Source organism: Pristis pectinata, chromosome 4 (assembly GCF_009764475.1).
Source record: "Pristis pectinata isolate sPriPec2 chromosome 4, sPriPec2.1.pri, whole genome shotgun sequence".
Classification (NCBI taxonomy): domain Eukaryota; kingdom Metazoa; phylum Chordata; class Chondrichthyes; order Rhinopristiformes; family Pristidae; genus Pristis; species Pristis pectinata.
In genome coordinates this window covers 78,224,921-78,237,318 of record NC_067408.1, presented here as the reverse complement: position 1 = coordinate 78,237,318, position 12,398 = coordinate 78,224,921, and the positions used below count along the sequence as shown (strand labels likewise).

The 12,398-nt window shown below is 41.0% G+C and overlaps 1 protein-coding gene across 3 annotated transcripts in view; it reads right to left on the bottom strand.

Moving 5' to 3' along the window:
* Positions 1–12,398, bottom strand: part of dmd (dystrophin) — a 1,415,828-nt gene that overhangs the window by 255,637 nt on the left and 1,147,793 nt on the right. The window lies entirely within an intron of this gene.

Genomic DNA, 12,398 nt, shown 5'->3' with positions numbered 1-12,398 from the left:
TCCTTACCCACTCTGGCTGACATATGACGAACTACACCCAATTACGGATGGACAATAAATGAGGGCATTACCATCCACGTCCGTAACACAAATAATAGAGATAGCTGTAACACAACTCACTTTGCACACTCTTCCCAATTCAACGGGGTGACAACTTGCTGGTGCAAATGTCACATTACCATGTCACACAGCAATTTCAGTCCCAGTGGTTTTTTAAACTTCTGTCTGGAATTTAGCAATTATCCTCAATAGTCAGTGTTTCTTGTTTCCTCCTGAACCCAATCTCAGTGTTATAAACAATAATGGAGACAAAACAATTTGCAATTTCCTTTTTGACATGCTATATGAGTTTAGCTAATTGGAAAATATAAATCTGGTTTCAACAAACTATTTCATTTTGTTGTAATGTAAATGGTATAGCATTATCTCAAAATTACAAACAAACTTAGCGAAGAGCACTTGAGTAAAGAAATAGAGATTCTAAGTATTTAGCAGGCAGAAATAATTCCTTCCTAATATTTTCTAAAATACTAGCATGTACTTTATATCAAAGCCCTCTATTTCTCATTGCTTCACTGTTAGAATTCAGTTCATGGCGTTTATGTTGGGCTAAGTATGTTGTCAGTGACCCAGTTCAGAATGACAACAAGAGAAACAAAACTCTGAATATATTTTCTCCCCTATGTCATTTGTTTCCAAGGCAAAAAGCATCGAACATAAATCACGATGTAGGAACTGACCTTCTGGGAAAGATATAGCTGTTCACAGAACTCTTAACAAAGCAAAGAATCTACTTTCTCATTGTTAGCACTGAGCAATATTTGTAGCAGTATAAGATTGGGAATATTATCAGTTTGATCCTTATTTTGCCCTGGCTCGGGAGAAGCAGCAGTGGAGGCAAATATTAGGCCTCAGAATCCCTGGCTGTAAAGAAAGAAAAGAAGCAAAAGGTAGGATCTGTGCTCTTAACTGTTATTGGGCCCACTAAAATGTCTGCTAATAAACAGCGAGTGAGAGCAAGATTCAACTTGACTGATGCCTATGAGTTCTTGGTGCTCAGTGCTTGGACATTAAGGAGTGTCTAAAGGATGAGATAGAGAAGAGCAACACTTATGGAGTCATGGAGATATATGGCACAAAAGCAGGCCCTTCAGCCCACCATGTCCATGCCAATCATCAAGCACCTATCTATACTAATCCCATCAACCAGCACTTGATCCATAGTCTATGCCTTAGTGATTCAAGTACTTGTCCAGATAATTCTTCAATCTTGTTAGAGTACCTGCCTCCACCACCCATTCAGGCAATACAGTCCAGACTCCAACCATCCACTAGGTAAAAGTGTTCTCCCTCTCAACTTCTTACCCTGAACCTATGCTCTCCAGTTTTAGTCACCTCTGTTATGGGGAAAGGCTTCCTGCTATCTATCATATTTTTCAAGTCTCTCATCAGTCTCCTCCACTCCAAGGAAAACATTCCTATCCAATCTCTCCATAAAATGAAACATTCCCTTCCTGACAACATCCTAGTGAATCTCCTCTGCACCCTGTCCAGTGAAATGACACCCATACACATCAGCTGTGGTCAAACTAATGTTTTATATAGTCGTACCATCCTTTCCCTGCTCTTATTTTCTTTTCCCTGGCTAACAAAGGTAAGTATCCTGTATACCTTCTTCACACCTTTTCCACTTATGCTGCCACCTTCAGGAATCCTTGGACTTGTACAATGAGATCCCTCTGTTCCTCAATACTCCCCAGGGTGCTACCATTTATTGTATATGTCTTACCCATATTAGTCCTCCCAAAGTGCATCATCTCACACTTATCAGGGTTAAATTCTATCTGCCATTACTCTGCCCATTTGCTTGGGAGAGCAGTAAAGAATCATGTGGAAATATTTTGCACAGTATAAGTGGACATTTCAACCAAGTGTTTATGTAAATTTGATTTTAATTTTATTCCATGCAAGAAGTGGCAGTTCTAGCTGGTTGTAGTCAAGAGCAAAGAGAAACCTCAAGCAGCTGCAACTGGCAACTGTTAATTGTGTACTTTGTGTGGTGTCAATGTCAAACAAAACACCTTGTACAGCTCAGCTTTGAATTTCATGTTGATATTGCCATGGTGACTATAGCTCCACTTCCATTTTTTCCATTCATTATACAAGAAAAGACCTCAGTCATAAATCAAAACTCAAATGGTTAGTTGGAAATTATCACACGATAATTTGAAACAAAATGCACAGAGAAATGTAGCATAGGAAATTGTTTGAGTGCAATTCTGAGACAGCTTGCTATTGGACTATTGAAAGTTTCAGCTGTTTACTTAGAAGACAGCTTTTATGAAAAGTCACTCATGTCTCAAAGCCCCATTAGCAATGAAAACTATTTAACTGACTGTAAACACTTAGCTGTGCAGAAGTAAATGAAGGACATGTTATGCTAGACAATTCACAGTGCACTCTCACTAGATGGCAGCATGATAGTGTCTTGAGTCCACAATCCCTCTGTGCTAAGAATGGAATCTTGCAAGCAAAACCCTGGTAACTAAGAGCAGCACTCTCACTCAACAGGACATATCCTGCTGACTGATGGCAGAGGTTCCCACCAGAACCATCCACACTCAGCTGTTTTAAGTGGAAATATAGGTCGCCAAAAGGGTGAAGTCAGTCTGCGACTTTCATTCATGCACTGTCTCACACTCATGTCCTCCACTCACATACAGATCTGGAATGCCAAACCTGTCAGCTTGTTTGATTGCTTTTCTCCACACGTAGTTTGGCAGTGGTACCTAGCCTCGCTGAGATTCACCAGCATCCAAATGGAAATAGGATTTCACTGGGCATCATTGGGTGGCTGACTGAGTGCCAAGGGGGGAGGTTAGTTACCTTTTAAAAAATATTTCACTTCAGTACAATATTTTTATTTGTAAGTGATCTTAAGTATTTTTAGTTATTTCTTTTTACCTTTTCTAAATTTTAACATTTCTGCTATTTTTAAAATTATCATCTTCAATTTTAAGTTTTTTTAAAATGTCTCATACTAGAGATGTAAAATAATTAAAAATCACTCCGACTTCACAAAGTTGGGGGCTGGGCTATGGCAACCTTCAATAGTTTTGGCGGGTTCTGAATGCGGGGCTTCCCCAGTGCCGAGGCTGCTGAAACCATGTCTCTGGGACGCTTAAGGCCAACATATCGGTCTTCTGCACCATCCCAGTTAAGTTAGGTGGGGGGAGACCATGGGATGGAGACTTTGTCTGGGAGGGACAAGGCCAGCAACTCTTGACCTTTTGTTATTCTCTCAAAAGTAGTTTGCATATTAAACATTGACAATGTCAAACTCCAAATGACATTACGTCAGATGACAAATGATAATCCACACTTCCACCTAATCCTACCAACAATTTGCATATAAATCACCCTCTATTAAAACTATAGCTTTGAATGTCCTAGAGCTCTTAACTGGGAAGATAATTTGACAATTTGACACATTCTGAAGAAAGACATCTCAGGACAGAAGGCAGGAGCTTGGTCAGGAATGAAAGTTTTAAGGAGCGTTGCGATAAAGGGGAGAGCTTAAAGGCAGTGAATTCCAGAGCTGAGACCACAGCTGGGAATTGTGGAGTGAGTAAAATTAGGAATGTACAAGAGGCTAGAACTGGTTGAGTAGAAAATCCTAGTCATGCAACTAAGTACCACATGACATTCCGACATCCAGGAACTATGAGCCAGCATGGAGTAACACCTTCAAGGAGGAAGAAACTTGGGGGAATGAGTCATGCCTAACATCTGCAAATGTACCTCCTCCTCATAAATGTCATAGACAGCAAGGGACAAAAGAAAGGAACCACAGCTAAGGAATTTCTAAGCTCTCCTGTGACTTGGCCAGGTATGAGTTAAGAGATTTTCCACATTTGCGAAGTGCAGTGAGGAATTCACATTATATGTATTTATATCCTTGCATTTATTCAATCATTGTTTACGAGTGTGTGGCTCCCAAATAGCCCAAGCTGCTGTGAAGAATCCAATTAGAGTCTCATACATCTTATTGCTTAGAGACATCAGTATGGAGCATAGTAGGTTCTTAAGGCTGCTGATATTTTGCCGGCTACCACTGCAGGAAGGGATCTATTTAAAACGTACCAATTCCAAAGCTGAAAATGTTAAGAGGTTTCAGCTGCTACAAATATTGCACTTTATAAATACATACCTAGGGGGCAAAACTCTGAATTTCTGATACAATGCTTTAAAAAATTGCTTCATGCTGCCTTCAATTGAGATGATGCATTCAAAAGTATAATGCACCATCAAAAAGTGGATTTTAAAAAATCCTTTAAGTTTGAAGAGCAGAACTCCACTGAACTAAATAATGGATAATTGCTATGTTCAGAGAAATTGCCCACTATGTCAGAGAAAGTTGAATTCAGTTTGTGTATACTGAGGGGATGAGGAGACTTTTCTACGTGTTGATAAACAAGTGGACAGAAAGGAAAAGGGAGATAAAGTTTAAAGGCAGAAAACTGGTTAAATTTCGACACAGTTTTAGTCCTCAGGCCTCAATTCCAAAAGGAGGAGAAGTGTTTCATCATTTGGAGTCAGAAGTATTCTTCCAATGCTGACACAGAGTTGGTGTGAAAAAGATGCAATTAGCATCATGATTTTATATGAGAGGATTTGCTGGTGTGAAGCACCGACTGCTTAACATAATCATAATGGTTGAGTTCTTGGATCTTTCAGTAGCTCACACACACACACACACACAAACCGCTATGCTAATTCCAGTAGGAGAAGCATAGTGGAGAAGAGAAGCCAAATTGTTAATGCTTTTAGTATTGCTGGAGATAAAGACACTTGAGGAAAATTTTCTTGCCTTTGTTCACTATCCAATGGCTCTTGCACAAAATTTGCCTGCAGAAAGTGAGCTGAGAACAAGATGCAAGTTAACCCTATTAGAAGAATAACCACAAACCTCAGCTGATCTCAAACAATAAAATAAATGGCTCCTAGAATACTGCACAGAGTACAAGACAGGTATGTTCCAGTAAGAAGGAAAGACAAGGATGGCAGGGTAAGTGAACCTTGGATGTCAAGTGAGGTGGTAAATTTAGTCAAGAACAAAAAGGAAACCTATGTAAGGCTTTGGAAGCTAAGATAAAACAGACCCTTAGAGGATTATAAAGAAGCCAGAAAAGAACTCAGGAAGGGAAATAGGAAAGCCAGGAGGGGCCATGAAAAATCCTTGGCAAGTAGGATTAAAGAAAATCCCAAGGCATTCTATACACACATCAAGAGCAAGAGAATAACTAGGGAGTGAGTATGACCACTTAAGGATAAAGGAGGGAACATGTGCTTGGAGGTGGAGGATGTGAGTGAGGTCCTTAATGAGTACTTTGCATCAGTATTTACTAAGGAGAAGAATGTGGAGGATAAGGAGATAAATGCAGAGCATGCTAATTTGCTAGGGCATTTTGAGATAAAGGAGGAGGTGGTGTTGGGTCTCTTAAAGAACATTAAGGTGGATAAGTCCCCAGGGCCTGATGGGATATAGCCCAGGTTATTGAGATAGGCAAGAGATGAGATTGCTGGGGCCTTGACCAATATCTTCGTGTCCTCTCTGGCCACAGGTGAGGTCACAGAGGACTAGCAAGTAGCTAATGTTGTTCCCTTATTCAAGAAGGGAAACAGAGATAATCCTGGAAACTACAGACCGGTGAGTCTCATGTCAATGGTAGGGAAGTTACTAGAGAGGATTCTTAGGATTTATGAGCAGTTGGAAAACCATGGCCTAATTAGGGACAGTCAGCATGGCTTTGTGTGGGCAGGTCACGTCTTACTAACTTGACTGAGTTTTTTGAGGAAATGACAAAGGTGATCGATGAAAGTCGAGGATGTTGTTCACATGGACTTTAGTAAGGCATTCAACAAGGTCCCTCATGGTAGGCTCATCCAGAAGATTAAAATGCATGAGATCTAAGGTGAATTGGCCATTTAGATTCAGAACTGGCTTGCCCATAGAAGGCAGAGGGTGTGGTCAATGGGACTTATTCTGGCTGGGGGTCCGTGACTCATGGTGTTCCTCAGGGATCCATATTGGGACCTCTGCTGTTTGTGATGTATATAAATGACCTGGATGAAAATGTAGATGCGTGGGTTAGTAAATTTGCAGATGATACTAAGATTGGTGGTGTTGTCGATAGTGCAGAAGACTGGCAAAGGATAGAGTGGGATATAGATCAGTTGCAGATATGGGCAGAGAAATGGCAGATGGAGTCTAACCCGGCCAAATGTGAAGTGTTGCACCTTGGGAGATCAAATGTAAAGAAACAGTACACTGTTAATGGCAAGACCCTTAACAGTGTTGATGAGCAGAGGGATCTTGGGGTCCAAGTTCATAGCTCCCTGAAAGTGATTACACAGGTTCGTAGGGTGGTAAAGAAGGCATATGGCATGCTTGCCTTTATTGGTCGAAGCAAGAGTCGGGAAATTATTCTGCAGCTTTATAAAACACTAGTTCGGCCGCATCTGGAATATTGCATTCAGTTCTGGTCGCCCCATTATAGGAAGGATGTGGAGGCTTTGGAGAGGGTGCAGAAGAGATTTACTAGGATACTGCTTGGATTAGAGGGCATATGTTATAAGGAGAGATTGGACAAACTTGGGTTGTTTCCTCTGGAGCAGCAGAGGGGAGATCTGATAGAGCTTTATAAGATTACAAGAGGCATAGATAGAGTAGAAAGCCAGTGTCTTTTTCCCAGGGTTGAAATGTCTAATACCAGACGGCATGCATTTCAGGTGAGGGGGGTAATTTCAAAGGAGACATGCATGGCAGAGAGTGGTGGGTTCCTGGAGTGTGCTGCCTGGGGTGGTGGTGGTGGAAGCAAATATGACAGCAGCGTTCAAGAGGCTCTTAGATAGGCACATGAATATGCAGGAAATGGAAGGATATGGACATTGTGTAGGCAGAAGGGATTAGTTTGGTTGGGCATTTGATTACTAATCTAATTACTTCGGCACAACGTTGTGGGCTGAAGGGCCTGTTCCTGTGCTGTACTGTTCCATGTTCTATGATAGGAAAAGGCTGCGGAACTGCATGTAAAACATTTTGGAGGAAAGTTAAGGGTGGAAAATATCTAATCACTTGGCGCGAGAAAGTGGATCATGTTTATTATCAATGACTATGCCTTGTGCGCTGTAATTACCATAGAACCATACAGCACAAAACAGGCCCTTCGGCCCACCATGTTGTGCCGTCCATCAAACCACCCTCACACTACCTAACCCTTTCCTCCCGCATATCCATCTATCTCACATTCCTCCATATGCCTATCCAACAAGCTCTTAAACCTGTCCAATGTATCTGCCTCCACCACCACCCTAGGCAGTGCATTCCATACACCAACCACTCTCTAGGTGAAAAATCCCCCTCTGACATCTCCCCTGAACCTCCCACCCATAACCTTAAAGCCATGCCCTCTTGTCTTGAGCATTACAGTGAATAATTTAACAATTTGTGAACTTTTAAACTCCTAAATCTTCATCCAACTCTTTTCAAGTGCTGTTTTTTATAAATAAATGGAAGGATCATAAAAGATATAAATCCTGAATTGGAAAAGTAGTCATGTTATTAATTTGATGTGAGAATTAGCCAATGTAAATCTGAAAGAGGAATGCGCATCTGATTCCTGCACAATTAGCCAGATGTTACTCAGCACAGAATCCGTGAAGGTTTTCACTGCCATTACTTTAAACTGATGCATTCTTTTAAAAACACTGTCCATTCTACAAAATAGAAGCCAATGGCAAATACTCTGGCATGACTTTTGAGATGGTGAAAGGACTGACCAGGAATTCTAATAATGTGAGGAGGATGGAGAAAGGGGCGGTAAGGTTTACGAAGAAAAGCATGGGAACATGGCAGAGTCAGTGTGAGCGAACAAAGGGGGTTCACTTGAAAGGGGACATCGGGTAGTTGCTGTCAGGACACACAGAGGTAAGAATGAAGATATTGGGCATCAAGTCTGAGGGGGTAACAGAGGCGTCAAAGTGAGAGACATGGGGTAGACAATGCTTGTAGTATGGGGGACAGTCAGCATGAGCAGAACATTGGATACTCATTGTGAACAGTACAAGAGGGGCCAGTCTCAGAGGGATACGGAGTGGTACAGTGGCAGAGTATGGTGGCTTCACAGTTAGTGCTGCACCTTCACAACTTGTGTTTGATTCTGACCCAAGGTGCTGTCTGTGTGGAGTTTGCAGGTTCTCCCTGCAACTGCATGGGTTTTCTCCTACGTCTCATAGACATGCTGGCAGATTAACTATTATTATAAATTACCCATTGGTGTGGGTTCATGGAAAAAACAAATCAAAGGGGCATTGACATGCTTGCGTGACATGGAATAAGTTGCAGGGATCTGGGAAAATAAGGACAGGGGGATTGCTTTCCTGGGAACCAGCATGGACCCAATAGCCGATGGGCGAAAGCCTCCTTCTATGTTGTTATTACTATAGATAACAGAGGGAAACGAGGGAGTTAGTGAGAGTGAGACAGGGTGTGGTCAATGAGATGGACATGGGCTGGACAGTGTATGAGTGACAAGAGGTGGTCAGTGTGAGGGAGACACAGAATGATCAGTATGACAGTCACCTTGAGGGAGCAGGGGGAGGTTAGTTTTGGTGGATACAGGAGGTCAGTGTAAAGAGGACAAGGGGTGAGGTCACTGTCAGGTCAAGGGGATGATGGTGTGATAGAGATACTTTAGTGATTTGATAAAACCTAACCAACACACTCTTTCTTAACCATAGCTGGCGGCTCGAAAGAAGTGATCTGATTGGTAAACAACCCCATGCCCAAGGATGCTGATGAGTTGCCCCTGTGACTAATTGCCCACCAGTTGTTTCTCCAGCTACAAGTGAAATGCAGTCAGGTGCATATTTTCATGAGAAACAGAAACAGGAGGAAGCCAATCAGCACCTCGAACCTGCAGCACCGTTCAACATAATCATGGCTGATGCACTTATGTGCTGAACACCACATTCCTCCTCTCTCCCCATACACCTCGCAGTTCAAATATCTGCCAATCTCGACCCTGAACATACACAATGACAATACCTCCATGGTTCTCCAGGGAAGAGAATTCCAAAGAGTCACAACCCCATGAGAGAAGAAATTCTGCATCTCTGTCTTAAATGAGTGACTCATTATTTTGAAAATATAACCCCTAGTTCTAGACACCTCCATCAGAGGAAACATCCTTTTGACAAGCACCCTGTTAGTTCCCCTTCTGAACCTTGTATGTTTCAATACAACCTGCTCACATTCTTCGGAACTCCTCTCAGTATAAGCCTCCGTTCATCCGTCAACCCCTTCAGCCTAGGAGTCAACCTAGTGAACATTGTCTGCACTGCCTCCAAGGCAAACACATCCTTCCTTAAATATAGAGATCGAAACTGTCTGCATTACTGCAGATGCAGTCTCTGCAGTACCCTGGAAAGTTGTATCAAAACTTCATACTTCTATATTCTATATCCCTTGCATAAAAGCCAACATTCCATTAGCCTTCTTAATTACTTGTATCGACATGCCTTATTTTTTAATTGGATAAACTTACATTTTCTCATATTTTATTCTGTCTGTCTCTCTGTGTGTATTTTTAGACTGCTTTGCAGGCTCTTTTTGTCCTCCTCACAACTTATTGATCCACTATCTTTGGACCAGCAAATTTGGTGACAGTACATTTGATCCCTTCGTTCAAGCCATTAATAGATTGTAAATGGTTGCACAGAACCCTTTGGCATGCCATTGGTTACTAATTGCCAATCCAAGAATGAACTAGTGATTCCAATTCTCTATTTCCAGTTGGTTGTTTTGATACATGGTTGGCTGTTGTGTGGAAGGAGTTTCTGAATCTACCCACTGTATTTCACAGAAGTGGACAAAAACTGCAGTGAAGGCGAAGGGCTCCATTCACTATCATTCCCTATTTTTGCTTCATTCCCTCTTAAAAACAAGGCAGAATAGGGACTAGCATGGTGTAGAATGAGACAAAAATAGGGAGGGGGGAGGAATGGAGCTGGAAGTAGGGAGCAGGAAATGAGAACCAAGAGGAGAAAGGTAAGGAAGAGGGAAGAAGTAGTCATGGGAATGAGAGAAAGAGAGAGAGAGAATGGGAGAGAGTGAGAGACTGGGAGAGGGAGAGAGAAAGAGAAAGAGAGAGAGAGAGGGGAGAGAGCGAGAGAGTGAGAGACTGGGAGAGGGAGAGAGAAAGAGAGAGAGGGGAGAGAGCGAGAGAGTGAGACTGGGAGAGGGAGAGAGGGGAGGGAGAAAGAGAATAGGAGAGAGTGAGAGAGAATGGGAGAGAGTGAGAGAATGGGAGAGAGTGATTGGAGGAGGAAAATACTTCTTTGTGGCAGAAACAATATAGCTCAAATTTTATTCCAGTCTCAGAGGTCAAGAAATTGCCTTGGTATTCTCACCCTCCAACCAGACAAGAATCTCTTTAAGATGTCAAAGTTGCATTTTGGTAGCGTCTTCAGCACTGAAGCACAATTCTAACTCTTGTGATTTTGATTAGGCTGTGGCCAAGCTCCATTTCTTTTTTAATATTGGATGGGAATCCTGTTAGACAGGTGGATCAGACAGTGCTCTCCTTTGGGTCTCCTCAGCAAAGGGCTTGTCCTTTTTTCCTCAGAGGCATCACTCCCAGGACTAAGCCATGCTGTGGACAAGCCCATGGGTCAATGGCAATGTGTGAATGAGATGCTCTTTTTTCTGTCACCAGATGTGCATCACTCCCCTCCCTCGCCTTACTCAGAGGTCCCATGCAACCCACATGAAATCACCATCCTAATTACAGGAGAGAAAGGGGGGAAAGGGGTTTATGACTCAGACAAGAATCTACCCACCTTGCCATCATGCATGAAAATTTCTTTTCAGATTTGGTTTGTTACTAAAGTTTGACACAATTCTCTCAAAGCAGGGTTGAGTGTGAGGGTAAACAATAGGGATGTAACTCCACTAATCTTGCATGCAAGAACGTCCATGAAAATTAGAGAAACTAAAAACAAGCTAGACATTCAAATGAAATTCATTACAAATTATGGTATAATATTGTGCCTAATTCATTTTGAATGAGATACATGAAAAAAACATAATTGCATTTATTTTGAATTGAATGTGATGTCAATTTATGTCACTTGGATTACACTACCTGGGACCTAATTTACTGCCTCCTACAGGTCGTTGTTATAGGCATTAATAACAGATTGCTGTAATGAATGTTTGATGCGTTATCCTATTACAAGCCCATTATTTCCTTTCTTACATGACTTCATGTAATGAATTTGCATAATTATACTAATGACACTTTTTTTTTTGCTTTCAGGCCCCATTTGTTACCATGTTATATCTGAATAATCAAATGCACATTCCAAGTGCTTCATTACCTTAACTTCACTGTTTAAATTGGGTGGAACATTCTCCAAATTTCCAAGTTTCATCAAGGAACCAAACTGGTGGATGAAATTTCGTAACAATTTTAATGTCTCTTCATTAGAGTTTCCAAATTTTACCAAAGTAACCTACATTAATTTTATAAAATGGTTTGAATAAATAAATAATCAAAGTTATTAACTGAGAAGTGACAGTCAATCAAAATATAAAATAAATTCTTAGAATTAAATAAAAACAGAAAATACTGGAAATATTCAGTTCTGTTTTAAGGTCCTGGAACAATAACATTGTTTCTGTCTCCACAAAATGTTGCCTTACCTGTTGAATATTTCCTGCATTTGCTGTTTTAAATTTCAGACTTCTAGCATCTGCAGTTTTTTGTTTTTGCTTTTCAGTTCTCTAGGATTAAAGATGATTTTACTTTCAAATTAATACGGTGGATAAAAATCTATGATAATTGTTTTCTCATTCAATTAAGTAAAATAATGCTTAATTTTACAGTGGCTTCTACACAGATCCCAACTTATATGACACAATTGAGTACAATTTCAGTACTTATTCAGTTATGTTTTCCCCATCCTCTTTGATCTTAGCCTATATTGACTTACATGCCCTAAAGATAAAAGATTTTAACATAAAATAAAATCATGCAACTAATCTGAACATTTTGAAGAATTTTGTCTGTAAAGTAGCTCCTATCCCCATGATAGCAGCAAGAAGCAAATATCACCTGCTGCTGGGAATTTTAAATGGGAAATATAAAATTTTTATTCTGCTGTTTGGATCTCTCCATGTTAGCATCCCTTCCTATGCCTATAACCTGCTCCAGTACCAGGTCTTCTGAATATCTTGAATTCCAGTTTCTGGTCCATCCTAATTTCGATGCATTCAGCTGTTTATGTAATCATCTGGAATCCTCTCAGTCACCCTTTCTGCCTCTCTCTTTTCC